The sequence below is a fragment of the Tamandua tetradactyla genome, chromosome 3, assembly GCF_023851605.1.
Source record: "Tamandua tetradactyla isolate mTamTet1 chromosome 3, mTamTet1.pri, whole genome shotgun sequence".
In the NCBI taxonomy this organism is placed as follows: Eukaryota; Metazoa; Chordata; class Mammalia; order Pilosa; family Myrmecophagidae; genus Tamandua; species Tamandua tetradactyla.
In genome coordinates, this window is record NC_135329.1 from 55,909,097 (window position 1) to 55,932,948 (window position 23,852).

At 42.8% G+C, this 23,852-nt stretch overlaps 1 long non-coding RNA gene across 1 annotated transcript in view; it reads right to left on the minus strand.

The window, feature by feature from the left end:
* Window positions 1-9,997: 9,997 nt before the first annotated feature.
* The window catches only part of LOC143677312 (uncharacterized), a 92,682-nt gene continuing 78,827 nt past the window's right edge, over window positions 9,998-23,852 (minus strand). Inside the window, exon 3 of the long non-coding RNA XR_013172504.1 lies at window positions 9,998-10,437. This is a non-coding gene — a long non-coding RNA (uncharacterized LOC143677312). The remainder of the gene's footprint in view (window positions 10,438-23,852) is intronic.

Genomic DNA, 23,852 nt, shown 5'->3' on the forward strand with positions numbered 1-23,852 from the left:
CCAATAAATCGACTTCTGCCTAAGTTAACTTAAGTTTCTTGCCATTACAAAGTTCTGATAAGACTGAAAGATTGTCTTCTTTTGATTGACTTCATTAATATAGTTCTGGAAAGTGCTAACTGGAAGGGTTAAAATTCAGACATAGATAGCACAATGCTACCTAACTGTAATACAATAATGTTAGGACACTGAATGAAGCTGAATATGAGAATGATAGAGGGAGGAGACCTGGGGGCACAAATGAAATCAGAAGGAAAAATATACAATGAAGACTGAGATAGTATAATCTAGGAATGCCTTGAGTATATAATGATAGTGACTAAATGTACAAATTTAAAAATATTTTGCATGAAGAAGAACAAAGGAATATCATTACTGCAGGATGTTAAATTTGCATGAAGAAGAACAAAGGAATATCATTACTGCAGGCTGTTAAAATTAGATGGTAATTAATATTTTAAAACTTTAACTTATGTGTGAGACTAAAGCAAAAAAAATGTTTATTTGGTACAAAATTTATATTTTGACTAGTGCATTTCCTAATATAACTTATGTGGACAGCTAAATTGAACACCATAAGTACATAGAACCTTAACTAGGGCATGGGATTTTGTAGGTTTGTCCGGAGTGATGCCTCAATAAATCCCAGAAGGATTTGAATGATGAATAAAAAGTATTTGCAAAGTCCCCTTGGGTGAACAGTGAGAAAGGGGGAAAATTCAATTTCCCCAAGTGGAGAGTTCTGGATATTCTCACAAGCAGTGGGGACAACAAAAGCAATAGGCTCAGCCATCAATCTTGTGGTTTGCTCATATGAAATTTACCCCACAAAGGATAGGCTAAGCCTACTTAAAATTAGGCCTAAGAGTCACCCCCAAGAGAACCTCTTTTGTTGCTCAGATGTGGCCTCTCTCTCTCAGCCAACACAACAAGCAAACTCACTGCCCTCCCCCTCTCTGTGTGGAACATGACTCCCAGGGGTGTGGGCCTTCCTGGCAATGTGGGACAGAAATCCTAGAATGAGCTGGAACTCAGCACCAAGGGATTGAGTAAACCTTTTCAACCAAAAGGGGGAAGAGAGAAATGAGACTAAGTGTCAATGACTGAGAGATTCCAAACAGAGTCGAGAGGTTATCCTGGAGGTTATTCTTCTGCATTAAATAGATCTCACCTTTTTAGTTAAGGTGTGACAAAGAGGCTGGAGGGAACTGCCTGAAAATGTTGCCATGTTTCTTGAAGATAATTGTATGATGATACAATTTTTGCAATGTGACTGTGATTGTGAAAACCTTGTGTCTGATGCTTCTTTTATCTACCTTATGGACAAATGAGTAAAACATATGGATTAAAAATAGATAAATAAGGGGGAACAAATGTTAAAATAAATTTAGTAGATTGAAATGCTAGTGATCAATGAAAGGGAGGAGCAAAGAGTATGGTATGCACGAATTTATTTTCTGTTTTTATTTATTTTTCTGAATTGATGCAAATGGTCTAAGAAATGATCATGATGCTGAATATACAAGTATGTGATAAAAAAGAATGTATATATTGCATGTTGATTGGCTTTATTAATAAATTTTTTTTAAAAAAAGAGCATATTGAAGCATGAAGACAGAAAAAGGAGAAATGCAGAAGTAAAAACGTGAGACATTCACCCAAATACAGTCCAAGGAGTGGGAAAACTCAAGAGTGACTGTCTGATTGGCAAATGTGCCTCCATTAAGGAGATGAGTGTACCCGGCTATATCGGTCTAATGCCCTAAATATCTGAGTGGCCCAATTCTTGTGTTCTGATTCCATGCTGACCAAACAAACGTCTGCTTTGTGGAAAGAAAAATGCACGTCTTGCCAATATAAATGGCATTCATTTCTCCTAATACATCAATGCTTTAACATTTTATACATCAGCCAAATAAGCTTGGTCAATCATGGGTCCTGCCCCAGGAGATGGATCCATTTCGGTGGGTTGACAAATTCAGTTCTGAGCCTGCAAGACTAATGTCCAGATGCTTCGTTTGGTAAATCCTTTAAGGTTCAGGGTGCCAGACCCTACAGCAATGTTTCTGAGAGGGAACACACCTGTTTTGGCCACTGGTTGAGTGCATCTGCTCATCATAGAATAAGTTTAAGAACTGGCTTTGCCTTTGAAGGCACTTTGTAAAGGAGAAAGCATCATATGGGTGTGGGCTCTGTTTCCACTGCCAAAAGGTTGCCTCTCTTAACCATTGTGCAGTTAGAGGTGGGTATTAATGGAACTTTAAACAAATCAGTTTCCTTCTGAGAGCCTGCAGTAGAGGCTCATCTCTGGTTCCCCAGAGGAAAGTTTCACCATGTTGTTTATCCACTTGCCACTGGATGGCTTCCTCCTGTTGCCTTAATACAGAAAGTGAAAGGCAATTGAGCCCATGGCATAGTTTCTGCTAAGATTTTCTTCTCATCTTTGGACTCTGTGTCCATAGCTCCTCTCCTCCCCAACCCAGAGTCCTTGCCTTGCCTCCCCCTAGGCCTCAGTGTACCAACTGCCCACCTTGAACAGTAACCATCATGGAAAGCTGGGAACATAAATGACTTCTGCTCCAAAGCAAGGCTCACTCTCAGCCCTAGTCATGAACAACTGTTGCTTTTGCTACCTGTAAGCCTGCCACTGGCCTGCCCTGGGCACCAGGCTCACTCCCACACCTCCATCCCTCTTACTTCTCTTACTGTCTGCATGTAGTCCCTGATATGCTTGGATCTTTCATATTTCCTCAAAGCCCACTCATCTCGCATATGCCCAGGCCCCACAGCCTGAGTCCTTGACTCTGAGACCAACCTTTACTGGTGATTCTGCCCTTGTCAGAGCTCCAGCTTATGTGTGGTCTGCACTGGACAGCCTGGGAATAAAGACCATTCTCTGGCTGGCCCTGGCAGTCACCTGGAGCCTCCACTCTTGACTTGATGTCCTCTCACTCATAGCCCTATCTCAGCTTGAGTCAGAACCTGGGCTCCAAACTCCTACTCCAGACCTTGCATTGGTCCCAGGCACCCAATGGGAGATCAGAAGGAGCATCGGCTTCAGTTGAAATGGCTGATTGACTCATGTGTTTATTACTTCTTCCTTTCAACCCCAGTGGAATGACAGAGACACAAGGTCAAAGAAAACAAGAGAGGAGACAACAGCAGGTGAGAGGGTTCATGAAATGTTTGGAAGTTGGTGTTTTAGTTTCTCAGCTGCTAAAACAAATACTGTGTAAAGGGGTGTCTTAACATCAGGAATGTTTTGGCTTCAGCTTCAGAGGCTAGACAGACAGCTTGCTTCCTCCTGGGGTTGGTATCTTCTGGCTGGCTGGCAATCTTTGGGGTAGCCTGGCTCTTCTGTCATGTAGCAATGCACCTGATGGCATCTTCTTTCTCTTCTGAGTTCTGTCAACTTCCAACTCTGTCTGTTCCCTCTGGTTTTTTTCTCTCTCTCTCTGTCAGAATTTTATTCTGATTATAAAGGACTCAAGGGATCCAGATTAAATTCCAAACTGAATCAGGCTACATCTTCACAGAAGCAACGTCTTCAAGAGATCCTGTTTATAATGGGTTCACACACCCCCTTAGCATCCCCTGCCCCCAGGACCTGGGGTTGGGACTTGAACATGCCTTTTATGGGGGATGTGGCTTGATGGGAAGCATATACAGTCAAGATAACTGATTTTGTAGCATTGCAGTTACACCTAAAGGCCTGCTGTGTAGGATGATGGCAATGGGGAGCCATATCTGCCCTGCAGAACTGCCGAAGGCTTAGCCCTGAAGGCAATGGAACCACAGAAGGCAAGGGGTTGAGAACAGGGGAATGGCTGAGTGCCTTCACTCAGAGAGTGGATCCCATCAGTCCCTGTCCCCACTCCAAGCAGCCAGGTGACCACACCGCTCCCCCTTCCACAGGAGACCACACATATATCCTCAGGAGAAATTGAACTCAAGAAGTTCTAGACTTGGAAATGGGCTGGGGAATTAAACAGGGATAAAAGGACTCTTAGCCCCCTTCCTCTGCTTTGCTCCCCATAGCAGACCCCACCAGTGGTACCCCCTGATCCCCACAGGGCCCTTAATTCTTTCTGAGTGCCCTTCCCTCAGCTTCTGCTTGCATTTGCACCTAATGACGTATTCCTGGGCTCTCTTGGCCTACTAAAGCTACTTTGGCTACACTCATTTGGTCCCCCTGGGTGGCCCTTAGCCAATGTCTGACTGGTGATCGTACAACCACAGTTTTCCTTCCGGAAACTTCTCCACGCTGGAGCAAATACAGGCCTGTCATTCTGGCATGGTTCCTGCTGGTGATGGAATGTGCACATCCTTCCTTCTGGCTCAAGAGCCATGGAACCTTTTCTTTACGAATGTGATTTCCTTTCCTCAGAGGTTCACCCTCTGTTTAAATCTTTGGTTGCATATGACTGCAGCTTAGAGGTGGAGTAGCAAGTTGATCTGCTCCGCCACCTGCTCCCTGCTCCAGAGCCCACTGTCACCAGCAGTCCTGCAACACTTTCTCCACTCCTTGGATGCATCCAACTCTTTGCCAGCTGGTCGTTTTTCTTATATTAATCTTTACCATGAGATGGACTCTTTACCCTCCCTCAGTGCCCAAGCTGGCATCACCTCCTTGGTTTTTCCCATCCTGTAAAGCCTCAAGTAGATGCTATTGTTGGGTTCTCTTTTGACCCCACTCTGTCTCCCAGGCAAGAGAGGTATTTCTACAACATGGTGCAATGCTTGGCACAAAGAAGCTGTTCTAGGAATATTCTTAAAGCACACGTGTTCAATCATAGAGCTAACTTCTTGAAAGCTAGGAAATCAGTGGGTGCTCTTGAAGAGCTTTGGGGTTAGGCAGGAAGATGAATACTCCAAACTGACTCCCTCACCCACAAGGCAAGCAGACTTGGTCCAATCACTAACTTTTCTCTGCTGTCACAAGAGGCAAATGCTTACCTACAGTGCTCTTTTGAAGATCAAAGATAGGGTATATATGTATTAAGCACTTAGCATGACAACTGGCACTGAGTGGGTCTTTGAAAATGATCGTGATTATTTTTACTGTTGCATTCGTGCCATCAGTTGCTGCTACCATCTTCCAGACCTCATCTTACTGAGTCTTGCCCCCATCTCATTTCTAGCCACTCAGGAATGTCCCTGTCATCATCCTGTGCCCACTCCAAACCACACTCTTTATTTGTGACCTTGTGAAATGTAGGGAGCCCCTCTGGGCCTCAGTTTCTTCTTCTGTAACCTTGAAGTCACAGTAGCGGTGAGGATTCAGAGGATCAGAGGTTAGGGAAGCTGTGCCCACCCTGTGAGGGCCTGGATGACTGGAAATAGCTTTTATTCACACCAGCTGCTGATGGTGGGCTTAATATAAGAAATATATTAATATATATAAATATATTATAATATATTAATATAAGAAAAACGGCCATCTGGCAAAGAGTTGGTTCTCCAAGGATATCAGCATCAAAACTGGGCACCAGGCCACCACACAAAGGAAAGACACTTTAATAGAGGAATCTTAGGCACCCTGATGAGGCAGCTAGGAGATATTTCGAGCACAGTGGCCCTTCCAGTTCCCTTCGAGTTTCTTTCACCAATACGCAGTGCTGGCTGACTCTACATACCAAGGTGCTCTCCCAAGCAGGGATTGAGGTGCCAAAATCACCAGGAGGCCACAGGGTATAGTAGGCAGTGCTGGATTCACTACCTCCTGGCTGTGTGACACTGGGCAAGTTACTTAACTTCTCTGTGAAATAAAACAAGCCATACCTGCCCTGTAATTATTGTTCAAAGGGTTAGAACTAATGTAGGTCATGAGCCAGCTTGGTGCCTGACACAAAGGATGCTCAAAAAAACAGTAGTTGATGTTCCCTCACCCAAAGAAGTGACATAACGAAGAACAGAAGGGCTCCCAAACTGGCCTCAGACTCACTTCACGTCCTCCCTTAAATGGGAGATGCCTTGATTATCTCCTTCCAGTGTCAAATCCTGCCTCAGGAGCCCCTAGGGTCTGTAGGTGAAAACCTGGGGTACTTACACAACTCCCAAGCTAGAGTCTCCCAAGCCTCTGAGAGCCATCAGAGATCAGGCTGCCTGGGCCGAGCCTAAGGGAGATGGAGACCAGCCTGCCCGACCCCCAGGGGAGAGGGTATTCCAGCACATTCTTCACGCACCACCTGGCTCACCAGCAGGGAGCTGGCTTGGAGGCTGTGCAGAGCACAGGGGCGTCGAGGGCCAGCTTCTCACATCTGGTGACAGGTGGCCCACACTCTGGAAGGAGATCACAGGAAGTTGCCTGTGGATGACAGCATGCAACTTGGAGCAGGTAGGCGGGACGAGTGGGCATGTGTGCATGCTCAGAGCACTCACCTGCCTGTGCACACGCACGCACACACACACACACACACACACACACACGGCTCCCTCAGCCCCCTGCAGAAATTCAGAGCAATTTGTGCAGCCCTTCTCGGTTCTCCACTTGCTTTTTGTTAGAGACGGGTTACCTCCTGTTATGGCCACTTGCCTGTCATCCTGTGAACTTACAGGCTTACTCAGTAGTGACTCCCTAGAATAGTTTGGATGCCTGGGAGATGTTTGCTGCACAGACAGATGGGTGAACAGGTGAACGGAGGAGTGGCTGGGCGAGCGGTCGGGGGGTGGGTGAAGGAAGTGGTAGGTCCCCATAGTAGCTCCTGAACGTTTATTTAGCCCTAGTAATTTCACTTAGAGATGCTTGTGCTAGTGGCTGGAAAAAAACTCTCTCTGTAGAAAAGGCCATTGAAATAACCTTTAAAATAGCCTTTAAATAGCAAGCAGAACTAATAAGTCACACAGACCTCTCCCCTCTCCTTCACCTTGCCTTTCTCATGGAAACATTGAAGGGGGCATTTCTAACCCATCGTGTGGGTGATTGGGGGTATATGATTGGATAGATTAGAATTTGGGTCAATTATTTGAATGTGCTGTGGGTAGGTTTTCCTCTCTATCTTAATGAAAATTTTATGGTTTTCACCCTGTCATAAAACTGGCTTTTCTATTTCAGAATTCGTGTAACTGATTTTCATAAGAGGCATAAAAGTTCCCCTCCTTCCCAAACGTGGGATCTTGGGGACACAGGCGCCTCTCTGACTCTTTCCCTTCTCTCTTCATCTCCCCTCGGCATATGCTTATGGCAGAAAATGCTGGTTAAGAAGCCAGAAGCACTCACTTCCGGTCCTCTGAACGTTGAGCAGATTTTTAACCACCATGAACCCCGGTTTTCTCTTCTGTTGAACATCCTTGCCTCATGGGGTTTCTCTGAAGATGAGATGAATTTATACTGGCCTTCCCTTTTAAAACTAGGGTTAAATTCCCTTGAGAAAATTAAAAACTGAGTTGAAGGCTCATGAAGCCCTGGAATAAGCACATTTTTTTCTCACCAAAGTGTCAAAGATTTGAGGAAAAAAAAATCCCTCTGAAAAAAAACAAGAATAATGCAAAAAATGCAAGAATTTTTTAGATAAATTTTAAGATAAAGATTGCAAAGAAATTTTGAAACTGGAGCTCATAGCTTCCAGCTGTGCTCTTGATTTCACCAAAGTCACTGTTTCCCTGGGAAAAGAGTGAAAAGGCCAGAAGTTGTCATGACAGATTATCAGACCATTTGTCCCTGTTCCTCACAGCTATGTGACCATGGGCAAATCACCATCTGAACCTCAGTTTCTTTCTTGTTTGTGCCAGTCCCGTTCCTAATAGACGTTCTGTGACGTCGTGATGTATGTTTTGTTTTCAGAACTCTGATGGTATGATTGCAATATGGGAAGAGCAGGGGATCCAATTTGGCAAGGCTGGATTGTTTACCCATCCTTGCCCTAGGGATGGACGGCCGCTCAGGCTCTCACCCCTGGGTGCCTGGCGGTGAGTCCTCATGGATTCACACAGCTCAGGGAGTCCAGGGAGGGTGCCGAGCAGACTCATGGGATCCCCCACCTGCCTAAAACCCCCCACCCCAGTTTCTGCAGCCAGTGGAGGCCACTGTACCTAGCAGACCTCAGGGAAGCCTGGGAAGGCAGCAGGAAGCTGTCTGAACCTCTGGCTGCGGGTCACCAACTAGGGCAGAATTATTAAGCACTCACCAAGTGCTTGTGCCTGCTTCCTGGGCTCAGGGAAAGATCTGGAAAAAGTAGGGTTTAGGCTGGGGCTTGGAAAAGGGGTGGTCTCACTGATAGGATCTGCTTACCCATCTGTGTTCTTGGGTTGTCAGTGTAACTTCCCCCGGCCTGAGCCCTATTCGCTTCTCTCACAGTAGGTGATCAGTAAGTATTTTTTGAGGTGCACTAAAGCCTAGTGGGAAGGAAGAGGAAGGTGACTTTGTGTGGCTAGAGCAAGGAGGGACGGCTTAAGCAATGGCCTGGCAGTGGGAAACCCTTAGTAGTCAGAGCTGGGTCTCTTAATGTAAGGGGGAGAAAGTGGGGCTCAGAGGACCGGGGGTCTCACCCACCCCGTTCTGACAGAGGCCCAAAGCTGCCTGGCACCAAAGCTCCCAACACTTTCGTGGCTAGTTGAGGCCTCACCTTTGCCCTGTGGAAAGTTCTAGAAATGATCCAACGTATTTAGGGCTCAGGAAGGGAAAGCGCACCTGCCCACTGGAACCTGGCCGGCCTGGGGCAGCCATCTCCTCCCCTGGACTCAGTCCCGAGGGAGCGCCCACAGCAAAGCAACTGGAGCAGGCTAGAGAAGCCCTGACTACAGAGCAGCAGCCACAGGGGGCCGGGTGTTCTCAGGTGAGGAAAGGGTCTGGCTCCTCCCTGGGCCAAGGATATGCCCCTGCTGAGCCTCCCTGGGAACACCTGGGTGCCAGGTGAAGGCGGGGCCGGGCCTCACCCACCTGGACACACCCTCTCCTCAGAGGCCTGGCTGGGGCCCAGCCCCACCCCAGCACACCCTGTGGCAAAACTGCCTGGGAGATTTGGGGCAGGAAGAACAGAGGTGACCCAGCAGGTTTCCACCCTCCGTCTTAGAGTTTCTCCGCTCTGCACACAGGTAATCACACAGGCGGGTTAAGAAACACCAGGACACTGGGAATCCCCTCTTTCCCAGACAGTTCATTGGTTCATAAACCAATACACTTTTCCAACCAAGCCTCACCTCCGCAAGTCCGGGCTCCACCAAAGGTTCAGTTGTATTTTCCGTAGTTCTCTTCTAGGGACTAGGGTGAGAAGGGGAGATGCCCCTATTGCTCTGATTGGAAGGAGATGCCACCTGGTCGCTTGATGGGATGCTCAACACTCAAATTCTCCTGAGGAAAAACCTGGGGAATGCCTGGCCGCCTCATTTCTTCATTTGCTAACCATCCCTTAGGATTCTCCCAGGCAGCCGCTCTCACCCATTTGATGTTGGTTCTCCCAGGAGTTCTCTTTCCATGTGCTTCTCCATTCCAACAATTTACAGAGCATCTACAAAATGCCTTGCCCTGTGGCCAGGAGTAGAGGGAAACAGATTCTTTACCTAAGGCTGCCATAACCTGGGAGACCCACAACAGCAGAAATCTACTGTCTCAGAGTTCTGAAGGCTGGAAGTCCCAAATCCACGTGTAAGCAGGACTGCACTCCCTCTGGAACCCTCAGGGGAGAATCCTTCCCTGCCTCTTGCCTGTTTCTGGGGTTGCTGGCCATCCCACCTGGCCTTCTTTCTGGCCTCTCTGAAGGTGAAGGTGACCTTGGGTCTGCCCTTGGCAATCTCCCAGGCTGGTGGGCATGGCAGGCAAGTCAGAAGGAAAGTAAGGGATGGTAAATGCTGTGACGGGACCCCAGGCAGATCGCCGGAGATGCCCCTCCCAAACATAGGTGCAACTGCATTCCCAAGAATGTGTGTGTGAGTGTGATTCCAAGTGAATAATATTAATAGCTGCTACTTTTTCATACCTATTAATTGCCAAGACGCTTGCAGCCATTTCTCTAATTCTTACAGAAACCTCTGTGGCATAAATGAATGTCCTCTTTTTAAGGTCGAAAACTTTATTACGCAGTAAGATGAAATGAGGTCCCGAAGCATACAACAATGTGGATGAACCTTGAGGACAGAACCCTCAGTGGAATATGCCAGACACAAAAGGACAGATACTGTACAATCTCAATATCATGACTCTGATGACGATGGCAATGTCAAGGCTGAGGCAAACTGGACGAGTTGCTCTGGATAATAGGCCAAGAAGTGGTCAGCTCCCAGACGGAAAGTCAATGCAACATCCTCTGATATTTGCTCTAGTATGATCTGGATGAAGAGTTGGGGGACAGATGGGGAATGTGGTGCCCTCTTGCCCACATTACCCTCCTTCGTCTCCCTTTCTTCTCTCCCTCCTTTCTCTCTTCTCCTTTGCTCTCTTTTGCTTTCTCTCTTTCTTTGTCTTTACTTCTCTATTTCTCTTTTTCTTCCCTCCTTCTTTCCCTAAGAATAAAAAAGTAAAACAAAAATTTTTAAAAAGGCCAGAACAGTGCAACAGTGGTGCAATGGCCAAATTCACACCTGATGTGCCGGAGACCTGGGTTCAATTCCTGGAGCCTGCCCACGCCAAAAAAAAAGGCTGAAAAAAACCAAAGGTACAAACTTGAGGCCCCAAAAGATTAAGTGGTGTGCCAGTGATCGCACAGCTAGCAACGGCTGTGTGCAAACCCAGGGCTCCCTGACTCCCCAGCTTACCCTCAACGGCTCCCACCACCAACCCCGCCACACTCTCCACACAGCAACAAGGCAGCACCCGCACAGTGGCCCCACACAATGCCCTCAGGACCTGCAGGATCTTCTCCTTTGAAAGGGTAAAAGCTTTATTCCTTGGAAGAAGGCCCCGAGTGCTTCAGTGGGTGACTCTGGTAGGAGTAGGGATGAGTTGGCTCAGGAGTCAGAACTTTAAAAAAAAAAAAAGGCCAAGCTGAAAATGGAAAGGGCGTGGATGTGGGAGTAACGAGGGGCTGAGTTTGAGCCTCACTTTTATCACCTATTAGCTATGTGACTTTGGGCAGGTTACTAAGCCTCTCTGGTCTTTTGCTCACTTGCTGTAAAGTGGAGAGAGTGGTTCATATAAATTTCCTGTACAATCTTCACAGCAGACTTCAATATATGGGAGGAAAATGAAACCAAGAAGTCGGGACAGATGGGCTGGGAGTCTGGGGTCTCCTACCCAAGATCCTGGGCCGCCAAGCTTTGGACTCCTCAGCTTTGGACTCCTGATTCAAGGATCAGGGTTCTGTGTTGATGAAGGCTCAGTCCCACTAGGGGGTGCCGTTGCCTTGAACTGGGGCTACGTGTGCTCCCAGACCACAGGAATTCAGCAGAGGAGCCTGAGAGCTTACGGTGAGCTGAGCCTGGTGCCAAGGGGCTTAGGGCAAGATCCAGGGATAAATTTTGACGAGTTCAAAGTCTGGTCAGATGAACAGAGGTGGAAACATGTAATTATAAAATACAGTGGTACAGGGCGGGCCATGGTGGCTCAGTGGCACAGTTCTCTCGCCTGCCATACCGGAGACCCGGGTTCGATTCCCGGTGCCTGTCCATGCAAAAAAAGAAAAAAGAAAGAAAAGAAAATACAGTGGTACAGACCATAACAACAGAATGTCAGCGCTTGGAACAGCCAAGGAAGAAAAGATTGAGTCATGGGACCCCAGAAAGCTTCCAACAAAAGGGGGCACCCCAGGGCCTTTCCGAATAAGTGGGATTCTGTGAGCTGAGTAGAGGCGGAAAAGGCCCCCAAAGCCAAGGGTACCCCCAAGAGCACAGGCACATGAGAGAGCGTTTGAGACTCACAGTATCCAACTCTGCTGAACCTGAACCATGTGCTTGGTGACCCACAACCTGGACTTGCTCGGAGAGCTCCCTAGTCATCCTCAAGTGCTTTCACACATATTTCACACATACTTTTGTTCAGAGGCAACAGTCATAGGGTGTGGACAAAGTTGGAGAGACAAGGTCCTGGAGAGACTGGGTCTTGAATGCCAGACAGAGGAAGGAATTTGCAGGATTCAGTAGAGGGCAGGGAGCCTCTCACAGGCTCTCAATAGTTCTGGCTGTCATGTGAGGGGAGGACTGGAGGAAAAGTGAGGGAGCAGGAACACTAGGACAGCAGCTGTTGCAATACACCCAGTGAGACATTGTGTCCTAATCTGGGGCACTGGGTGTGGCTATGGAGAGGAGGGGGGTAGTTACGGAGATGTTATCCATTGACCCATTCCCTGAGGCCTTATTCGTTCTCTGCCCTGGCGGTGACCTGGTGTCTTCAGTGTCTTGCTCCATATCCTTTTCTAGACTATTCCATAAGGACACAACCTCCCAAATCAATGTCCTGTGCTCCTCTTTTGTCCCAGGTTTCTGTTCCTATCAAAGTGTGGCCTTCCTAGATCCCATTCCTTCAAATCTCTAAGAGGGAGCCAGCTAGGTTTGTAACTCAAGTTGTGCCATTGTATGAGCAGGTCATATTAATACAGCTCATACTAAGACTCCTTGGTAACCTTAGGCATTTGAACAGGAGCCTTCTGCATTCAACATCATTGTCCAATTAAAGTGACTGATGGTGAAATTTCAGCATGGCAGGCTCATCTTTAGGGATGTTAGTATGCAATGTTCACCATAAAATCAGCTTCCTTTAACCTAAGACTCTTCTCCCTTCCCCAAGGATATCACCTTCTTAAATCACAGTGACATGAGGTAGACCAGTTGGCCTGGTAGTAGCCTTCTGCTCTGCCCTCTGTCCTTGAACCCTGACCAAGGGACCTAGTGAGATGATGTAACCCAAGGTTTTGCAGAAAGTCCGTCAGTGGCAGCCCAGGATGTTTTCTCTGCCAGCCCTAAGACTGATGCTTTTGTTTTTTTGCCTTTATAAGAGGAAATCATATTGATAGTTATTTGCCATAATAGTTTCAGAAAGGGGAGCAGATCAGCTCAGTCCAGTGTGATTGGCAGTTGGCAAAATCTAATGAAGCAAGTCTTCTCATTTCTAAGGATTAAAGTTGGATGCTTTTAATACTTAGCCATCTAACACTTCAAACATAATCCAGAATAAATGTGTCATCTCTCTCTCTCTCTCTTTTACTTTAATACCTTATTTGCCTCACTCCAATATGGAAATATCTTCACTAAATATTATGGCCAGGGGAACAGGTCCTCTGGAGAGTGCCATAACGACAATGTTTAAATTTAAAATAAAATGCTGTACAATTTACTAGTCTAAGGAAACAACATCTTCCAATATATTAAGACGTAAATCCAGTTGCAAAGACACTGATAGGACTATGTGAAGAGGGTCTAGTGTAATAACTGAAAAAGGTTAATTTTTTACAAGAGGAAGTAGCGGGAATGGTACACCTAGCCAGCGCTGGCCCTCAGAAGCTACATCCAAGAATCCCTTCCCCTGAAATTGTCCCTTTGCTAAGCTGGATGGTGGGAACAGGAATCGGCCTTTCATAAGGAAGCTGGATCCTGACAACCCACAAAAGCTGAGCCACAGGAATGTCAGGCCGAGCCAGGTACTTCCATTTGTCATTGTCAAACGCCTGAAACTCTGAGACTTTTCCCACAACCACAGGAACCAGATGAGATGTTTTGCTTAGGTTTTCAGGAATTGCATACCTCTTCATTCCAGCAAGTGGTCCTCCTTGAACATCCACTTCATGGCAGCAGTGGGGCGAAAAGAGAGCCAGTGGACCTGCCACTAGAACATTGGCGGATGATTTTAATGCCCAGAGAGGAAGCAGCAAGGGAGGAGGTCATGGCTTATTAACTCTGGGCCCTCCACAGGGAGTAAAGCACAAACAAGGGCTGAAGGTAACAATCAAAAACCCAACACAATGCTGCTGTGTTAAGACTCCTTAACAGACTCTCTTTGCACTCCATTCCAGGGTTTACACCATCAGAAATGTGAGCACGTATGAACCAAGAGACAAGTACAATGTTCATAGCAGCCCAAACTACAAACGACCCATATGCCCATCAACATAAGAATAGGTAAAAATCTGGTGATATGTTTATATAATAGAATACTACATGACAGTGAACGTGAACAAATTACTGCCACATACAACACAGGTGACTCTCACAAACATGAAGTTGAGTCAAGGAAGTCAGACACAAATGAGTACATGCTGTATAGTTACACTTCTATAAACTTCAAAAATGGACAATACTAATCTACAGTAATAGAAGTGAGGGGAGTGTTACCTTTTGGAGTTTAATGACTGGAAGACAGCACACAGAGGTTTCTGGGGTGTGAAAATTTTCTATTTCTTAATATGGGTAGGGATTACATGGATGTGTTCATTTTGTAAACATTTAAGTTATGTACTTTATGCACTTTTGTGCATGATCTGTGCACTTTGATTTTAAAAAGCTGCAGTTAAAAAATAAAGATGTTTGTGTGCCATCTTCACAATCTCTTTCATCCAGGTGGATAAAGATGATGATGCCATGAAGGACTCTAGAGCAAGAGGATGAAGGAGACTTGTTAACTGAATCACCGAGTGGAGGAAACACTCTTTGGTTTGCTAAAACTGCTAGAATCCAACATATCAGAAATGGATTGACTTTTACAATGGGGATTTATTAACTTACAATTTACAGTTTTTATGCCATAAAAATGTCTGAGTTGGGCGGGCCACGGTGGCTAGGCAGCAAGAATGCTTGCCTGCCATGCCAGAGGACCCAGGTTCGATTCCCGGTGCCTGCCCATGTTTAAAAAAAAAAAAAAAAAAGATGTCTGAGTTAAGGCAGCAATAGGATGATACCTGGACTCTGGAGACAGGCTACTGGCATCCGGGACTCTTCTGTCACTTGGGAAGACACATGGCTGGTATCTGCTCATCCTTTACTCCCAGGTTTCATTGCTTTCAGCTTCTGGTTCCAGTGACTTCTCTGAGCATCTGTGGGTCCTCTCTTAGCTTCTCCAGGGATTTTCTCTCTAAGTTCTTTTGACTTTTTCTGACCTTTATCTTCTCATAAAGGACTCCACTGAAAGGATTAAGACCCATATTGAAAGGGCTGGGTCACATCTCAGTTGAAACAACCTAACCGAAAGGTCCCACCCGCAATGGGCCTGCACCCACAGGAATGGATTAAAAGAACAGTCTTTTGTGGGGCACAAAACAGCTTCAAAGCAGCGCAGTCACCTTGAACAAGGCCTGAGTGTATCAGGGATGTTGGAGCCAGAAGCAAAAGAAAAATAGAAAAGAAAGAAGGAAGGAAGATAAACATCAGAGTTTTGACATTTCAATAACAATATTTAGAAAGAAAAAGAACATTAGGGTTCTGTTGTTATTACAAAGGTGGCAAGCTAGTACTGGATTGCTGCTTCTATGGCCCTAAAGCCACCCTAGTGAATCAAAAGGAAGGATGGACTTGAGGAATTGGGGGTAAGGGGATGGTGAAACTTCTGGAAAACCAAAGAAAAGAAAAAGAAATCCAAAAGAACCCAGTTCTAATATTCTAAATGATAACAACTCTTTCAGGCAAAAGGAAATAAGGATATGCTAAATACTTTTCTTGTCAGGAAAAAGATACAGAGATTAACAAATAAAAAAAAATCTATAGGAACTATATAAAAATAATTTTTTTGAGTCTTAAGGATTCCGTCCCAAAGGGAATGGAAAAGAAAATATTTAACTTTTAAACTAGAAGAATAAAATTTCATCTGGTCACTGGAAAATAAGAAAAGAGGAGAAAAAAGCAAAAATAAAGTACAGAAAACAAAAAATGTGAAATAAGATGGCAGAAATAATTTCTAATATATCTGTAATTACAGCAAATACAAATGTAAGAGACTTGATTTAAATACTCTCAGATTAGTTTTTTTAAAGAATCACACTTAAAAAGATAAAAAATAAACAGTTGAAAACATAGAAAGAAGATATAATGGAAGACAACCATTTACAATATCAACAAAAAGGACAAAATACTTAGGGATAAATGTAATATGAAATGCAAAACCTTCATGAGGAAAACTATGAAACACTCCTAAATGACGTTTCTCTGATGATATCTTTTTATAATAGCTTTGACTTAAACAAATGTAAAAATCTTATTCTTGTATAGGAAAAACAGACATCCTTAATATGTCTGTTCTCTCTAATTAATATATAAATTGAACATTATAATACAATTTCATTAGGCTAGACAAGTTGATACCAAAGTACAGATAGAAAAATGAACAGGGAAGATTCAAAAAAGAAAAATAAATACAAATCGTAACTACTCTGAACTACCATTTCTCATTCATTAGATTAGCAAAAATTAAAAAGCTTGACAAGACATTCTGTTGGAAAAGCTACAGCAAAACTGGCCCTCTCCTATATTATGGATGGAAATCAAAATGGCAAACCTCTATGGGAATGATTTGACAATATCTAGCAAAACTACCGTTCCAACCCAGCTCTTAGAGGGCTTGGGTCAAGGCAGCCCAAAGGATACATCAGGCATAGAGTTAGGTGTGAATGTTAATTTGGACTTAGAGACAGGAGAGGATCTTCTGTGGTGGTGGCTGGCCATGGAAAATGGAAATAAATGCTCTGCAAAGGTGGCGGCAGGGGAGTGCAATGGCTTATCAGGGCTTAGGACAATGGTGTGAGAACAGTTTCAGCAGGGTCTCATGACACAGAGGTTTAGAGGTTTGTTATCAACAGTGATCAAGGGAGGGGAGTTTCAATGCCTTGTTTACGATAACGTTTGTACATTCTTTCTTCCCTGAGGAGGTCTGATGACCTCTAATTTCTGTCCCGGTCATGAAGGCAGCTATGCAGTGACCTGCTCTCAATATGAAGGAGAATCCCAGGCCCTGAATCCCCACAGCTACATATGTATTTAACACTTGCCCCAACAATCCCACTTCTAGGGATTTATCCCAGGATACATTTCTAACAAAAAAACCTGTGCACAAAGGTATTTATTGTAGCATTATGCATAAAAGAAATATATTGGAAACAGCCTTAATGCTCATAATAGGAGATTGGATGAATTGAGTATGATAGATCCATAAAATACACTTTATTAAGCAGCTGTTAAAAAAAATAAAGAATAAGGAAGAGTCCTGTAAATTGTTATGGAATTATTTCTAGAACATTTTGCTAAGTGGAAAAAACCTAGAGCAAAAGTGTATTCACAGTATGCTGCCTTTTGTATAAGAAAGAGAAATAAGAAAATATATACAAATATGCCTATTATTGCAAAAAGAAATACAAGAAGGGTAAACCAGAAGCTAATAAAAGTAATTGTGTGTGGGATAGGTAGAAATAGACTTGAAGGAAAAAAGGAGAAAATGATATTTCCCTGACTATACCTTTTTGCATAATTTTTAAAAACTTTCAGAACCTTGTTAATGTTTTACATTTTCAGTAAATAAAATTAAATCAGCATGGATGGCAGATAACCACTACAGTTTAATAAAAATCACAGCAAATGAATTGCGCTCTATGCTGGTTAGAAAGTATTATGTACCCCAGAAAAGCCATGTTTTAATCCTGATCCAATCTTGTAGGGGCAGCTGTTTCTTTTAATCCTAATTCAATATTGGGTGGAAATTTTTTATTAGATTATGTGCCAGTGTGAAACTGTGGTGGATGCCAGAAAAGACATGTCCTTTAATCCTCATCAATATTGCTGGCTGGGAGCTTTTTGATTGTTCCCAATTGTGGGTGGTAACTTTTGATTAGATGGCTTCCATGGAGTTGTGATTCATCCATTCCAGGTGGGTCTTGATTAATTTACTAGAATCCTTTAAAAGAGGAAACATTTTAGGAGCAAGCCCATGAGAACCACAAGAGCCCACACAGCCAGAGACCTGTGGAGACGTAGAAGGAAAACACCCCTGGGGGAAACTTCATGAAACAAGAAACCTGGAGAGAAAGCTAGCAGATGTTGCCATGTTTGCCGTGTGCCTTTCCAGTCAACAGAGAAACCCTGAGTGTCATCAGCCTTCTTGAATCAAGGTATCTTTCCCTGGATGCCTTAGATTGGACATTTCTATAGACTTGCTTTAATTTGGACAATTTCATGACCTTAGAACTGTAAATGTGCAACTTAATAAATTCCCCACTTTAAAAGTCATTCCGTTTCTGCTATATCGCCTTCCGGCAGCTAGCAAACTAGAACAGATTATATCCAGAGAGATATGGTATGCACAACTGTGAGCGTGACCTTGTAATTAGATGGAGATGTCACTCCACCTATTCCAGATGAGTCTTGATTGGTTCACTGGAATCCTTTAAAAGAGGAAACATTTTGGAGAGTCAGAAACAACAGGAATGACAGAGTTAACAGAGACTTCAGAGCAGAGATGATACAGATGCCAACACTTGAAGAACAGAGATGTTTGGAGATGCATGGAGATCAGCAGACATCACCATGAGATGTTAAGCAAGCCAGAACCTGGAGAGAGCCAAGGGAAGCCAAGAGATGAAAGCCAGCCCTGGAGAAGCAAAGTGAGGAACCCCCACAGGAACAGAGGCCGAAAGCAATGGAGCCCAGGAGCAAAGGGCCAGCGGATGCCAGCCACATGACTACCCAGTTGACTGAGTGTTCCTGACCCATTGGCCTATCTTGAATCAAGGAATCTTTACCTGGATGCCTTAGTTTGGACAATTTTATAGGCTTAGAACTTAAACTTGTAACTTATTAAATTCCCCTTTTTAAAAGCAGTTCCATTTCTGGCATATTGCATTCCAGCAGCTTGCAAACTAACACAAGCTATATAGCAAATAAATAACATAATAACACAGGAAAAAGAATAAATAAAGAAGAACTTATTCAAGTAATTTTGAAAACAATACTCTATTTCATCAGTCTCTAAACAAAAAAGAACTGCAAAGAATTTTGAATTCTACTTAAAAGTTTGTGACTGGTAGTAAAATGAGTGTAATAATTCTGAGACAATTTTTGTGTATTATAAGACTGGGCAAATGCATAAATATATTGATATTACTGGGAACCAGAGTTTTCCTGTGGGGGAAAGGAGATTTGAGGAAAGTAAAGAAGAATCTTGTGGTGTTGGATTGGAATTAGAGATGTTTTAGTTTGCTAATGCTGCCGGGAATGCAATATACCAGAAATGGGTTGGCTTTAATAAAGGGAATTAATTTATTAAGTTTCAAGTTTGCGGGTGGGCCACGGTGGCTCAGCAGGCAAGAACGCTTGCCTGCCATGCCTGAGGACCCAGGTTCGATTCCTGGTGCCTGCCCATGTGAAAAAAAAAAAAAAAGAAAAAAAAAAGTTTCAAGTTTGCAGTTCTAAGGCCATAAAAATGTTCAAACTAAGACATCCAGAAAAAGATGCCTTGACTCAAGAAAGACCAATGGAATCTGGAACCCTCTGTCAGCTGGGAAGGTGCATGGTTAGCATCTGCTTGTCCTTTGGCTTCTAGTTTCAAACAGCTCCCCTGGGGGCATTTTCTTTCTGCATCTTCAAACATTTCTGTGTTGGCTGTGAGGTTTTTCCAAAATGGTTCCCTCTTAAAGGACTCCAGTAGGAGGATTAAGACACACCTTGAAGGGGCTGGAGACACATCTGCATGGAAACAACCTAATCAGAAGGTCCCACCCTAAATAATAGGTCTGCCCCAACAAGAATGGACTAGGAAAAAGAACATGCCTTTTCTGGGGTACATAATACTTTCAAACCAGAATGATTCATGCTTTAAAAAAAATCTATTTCCAAGTTCAGGCCATTGAAAGACTCTGGAATCAATGCCATCTCAGCAACAATGAGCCCACCTAGTGCCCAGATCTTGATTTCTAAATACTGGTCCCATGAAAGGGACCAGCACTAATTCGGAAAATGGGTCATTCCAGAGCTGGGAAAAGAAAAATTGAAGATGAGCCTAGAACTTTTTGCTGTGCCAGAAAGTAAGGAAATGATATAAGAATGATAAGGACACATCAGAAGGACACTGAGCAAGCAGCTTGAAGAGGATGCACTGGCCAAATCTGGGCTAATCTGAGCATCAAAAAGAATGATGACTAGAAATGGATTATGACACACTGAATAAAAAAGAATGCATGAATCCTACTGACTCTAAAAATGAAGCAAATAAACACTCAAATAAACTGGGGGAGAAGGGAAAGTTTTATTTATAGTAAAAAGACAATAAAAAATCTGGAAAGGATGAAAGAACCATTTGGACCATTGTTAAATAAATGATTCAAGCAAGAACACTAAAGCAATTTCAGGAAAGAGTGTTGGGTAACAGGATATTAACGTAGTCTCAAAATAACTCCCTGAAGATTACACATTAATAACAAAGAGAATAAAGGTACCTTTACAGTGGAGAAAGTTGAAGGACACCACTGTAACCAAGCAATCAAAGTTACCATCACCAATAATGGAACAGACTGACATCATGTGCTCCCTGGTGTAATGTGCCAGGAATATATCACTTATGTAGCATTCCTGACAAGAATACATAATCTAAAACAAATCTTGAGGAAACAATCCAACACATAAAAATTGAGGGATGTTCCCAAAACAATGAACTTGTATTCTTTAGGAAATGTCAGCACAATGAAAGAGAAAAAAGGGTGAGAAACTTGCACATTAAAACATATAAATAAATGCAATACATGATCCTCAATTGGTAAAAAGTTATTATTTAAATTACCTTGGGGACAATAAGTGAAATTTGAATATGGACTATGACTTAATAATATTGAATAAGTGAGAGAATGTTCTTAAAAGTCACAGGTTAAATTATTTAGAATTGAAATATCATGATTCCTGCAACCTACTTAAAAATGGATCAGAAAGAAGTGAAAATCATTGTTTTATCTTTCAATGTGTATTATATGATGAAATTTATACATATACACACATACATGCATAATTATATAAAAAGTGACAAATAAAACAAATGTGGCAAATGTTATAAGTGGGTGAACCTAGAAAAAAGGTATATAGAAGTTCATTGTGACAATTTTGTAACATTCCTAAAGATTTAAATTTCTTTCAAAATAAAATACTGTAATAAAAATTTTAAAATCATATTAGTCAAGAATCAAAACAGAGTTTGGCAGGCATCTCATTTTGTATGGCAAATTAAAATTCAAGACAAAAATGTATTATAAGTTACAAAAATATTATATAATGGTAAAAGAACAATAGATTTAAAAGATATAGCTATTCTGACTCAAAATATATAATAAAATAATTAGGGAATTAAAATTGTACACTAAAAATCTATTTAACATAAAGAAAGGCAATAATGGAGGAATAGAGAAAAAACACAAGAAATACAGAAAGCAAATGACAAAATGGCAGATATAAAAATCCTTTCTTATCAGCAATTGCATTAAATATAAATGGTTTAATCACTCTGATTAAAAGGCAGAGATTGGCAGAATGTATTAAAACTTGATCTTACTATATGGTTGTGATGGTTAAGTTCATGTGTCAGCTTAGCTACATTATGATGCTCAGTTGTTTGGTCAAGCAAACACTGGCCTGATTGTTACTGTGAGGTTATTTTGTATATTAAAGTCATTAGTCAGTTGATTGAATCTCAAGAATGAGAGAAGTCTCATCCAATCAGTTGAAAGCCTTAAAGGGAGAACTGATGATTTCTTCAGTCAGAAAGAAGAATTTCTATCACTACTTCAGCCAGCCAGCAGTTCTCCTGAGGAATTCCTTGAAACCTTCATCAGAGTTCACAACTTGCAGCCTGCCCTACAGAATTTGGGCTTGTCCTGACTGATACAGATTTTGGTATCAAAAATGGTTTCTGGGAACCAGAATCATAAGGATGAAATTTCTGAATTGGTTCTGGGGTTTTTAGAATTTATCCAATCTGATTAGATTAAAAGCCACCAATGACTCTATTTCCAATTATCAGAAAGGCACTGATAGTCTATGGCACGTATAAGCAATAGAAATACACAAAATATCATCACTGGATACTGCTATCCAAATGCTCATAAGAGGTAAGGTTCTGGGTGACAGTGTATTTGATACCTTAAAAGAGTTTTTGGACTTAAAAAGTATAATGCTGTTAGCTGTTGTTCATGAATACACCAGATACAGCTGATAAAGAAAGATATAAGCTCAAGACTTCAAATTCTCAGCTAAAGTACCATGTGAAAGACATGAAGGTTTCTATAATGTCGTAAAAGAAATTCTTATTTCCTGTAAATTATCTTGAGATTTCTGAAAACCAAACCCAGAGTCTCATTGTGTGAGTGGCTGAACTAAAACATAAATTGAATTGTCAACATTGTAAGGTGTCTGCTGTTAAAATGAGGGCATCGCAAATGTACTAAGAAATGATGAATATGCAACTATGTGATGTTATTAAGAATTACTGATTGTACATGCAGATTGGAATGATTTCTAATTGTTTTGTTAATTCTTTTTTTAATTAATAAAAAAAAGAAAGATATAAAAAAAAAATGAGGGCATCGTTGGGAAAGGAATGGTATCCTGAAAATTGGAATGGGGACATATGGGCTGATAATGATGACAGTGGGGACATGGAAGCACTAGATTCTTCTGAGTCTTCTTTGCCAGATAAACCTATAATGGTCAGCCCTGAGGAATCAGTCATCCCACCATCACCTGAAGAGATTAATCCTGATGTAACTGATAAACCCGTACCTGCCCATCCTGAGGAAACAGTCCTCACACCTCCATCAAAAGAGATTAACCCTGTTTCATCAGAGGAAACTGCAATGGAATGCCCTGAGGTAGTTAGCTTGAAAGGCACTGCTAATTCCTCTCATGGTCACCCTCACCATTCCTCTTTTCTTCCAAACCTGTAACCAGACTAAAGTCCCACAAGGCCCCAAAAGGTTAGGTAAAAAGTGTTAACTATGGAGCTGCCCTACATGCCAAAAGAACTGCATGTTTGTTCCAATTTGTATAGACAAAAATCAGGGAAATAGTGTGGGAATGGATGGGTGTGGGATTATAGTGGAAGGAACATAAAGTTGATCAGGATAAATTTATTGATATGGGCCCACTAAACAGAGATTCTAAATTCAATGTTATATCTCAAGAAGTTAAAAGGGTCTCTAACAGTTTGGATAGTTGGCTGAAGTATGAACCAAAGGATGGCCTACATTGCCTGAAGTAAAAAATGCCAGAACTGCCTTGGTATAATGTAAATGAGTGGATTCAAAGGCTTAGAGATTGGAATGTAAGACCTGCTCCCTTACTCCAGGCATGTTCATAGGACATACCTTTCACCAGGACAGTGAGGAATAAATTGGGATACTAATTCCATCATCCCTGAAGAGCTCTGTGGTTACTCCTCTCTGTAGATCAGTTATCACTGAGGGAACTACTGCCACTGAACTTGGATCTTTAAACACAGTGGAGATGATCAGATCCCGGGTTGGCAGAAGCCTAGTGGCAGCACCAAATCACCAAAGACAAGGTGGGACTGGTTACAGCAATGGAGTCAAAGCAGTAACCAGAGCAGTCTGACGCACAAAGACCTACAGTGTTGGCTAGTTGATGAGGGAGCATCTAGAAGTAAAATAGATGGGCAGTCTAGTACATTCTTGATCTGCATAAGCAGAGAATTTCTAGGCCAAGTGAACAAAACTCTAACTTTAATCACAAAAACAGTCACTGTTCCTCAGTCAGTTCTCAGATTTGAGATAAATTATAGACCTAGAACCCCTTAAATAAAGAGAAGGCCAAGTCCCTTTGAGGAAGGATTCTGCTACACTGCCAAGATTTATACTATTAATCTTTTTTCCCAGCCTTCCCCAAAGGAACCTATGGCCTTTTACAAAGGTGACTGTACAATGGAGAAAAAGAAATGATCAGATATTTAGGGGATTATTAAACACTGGCTCAGAGCTGCCATTAATTCCAGGAAACTCAGAATATCACTCTAGTCC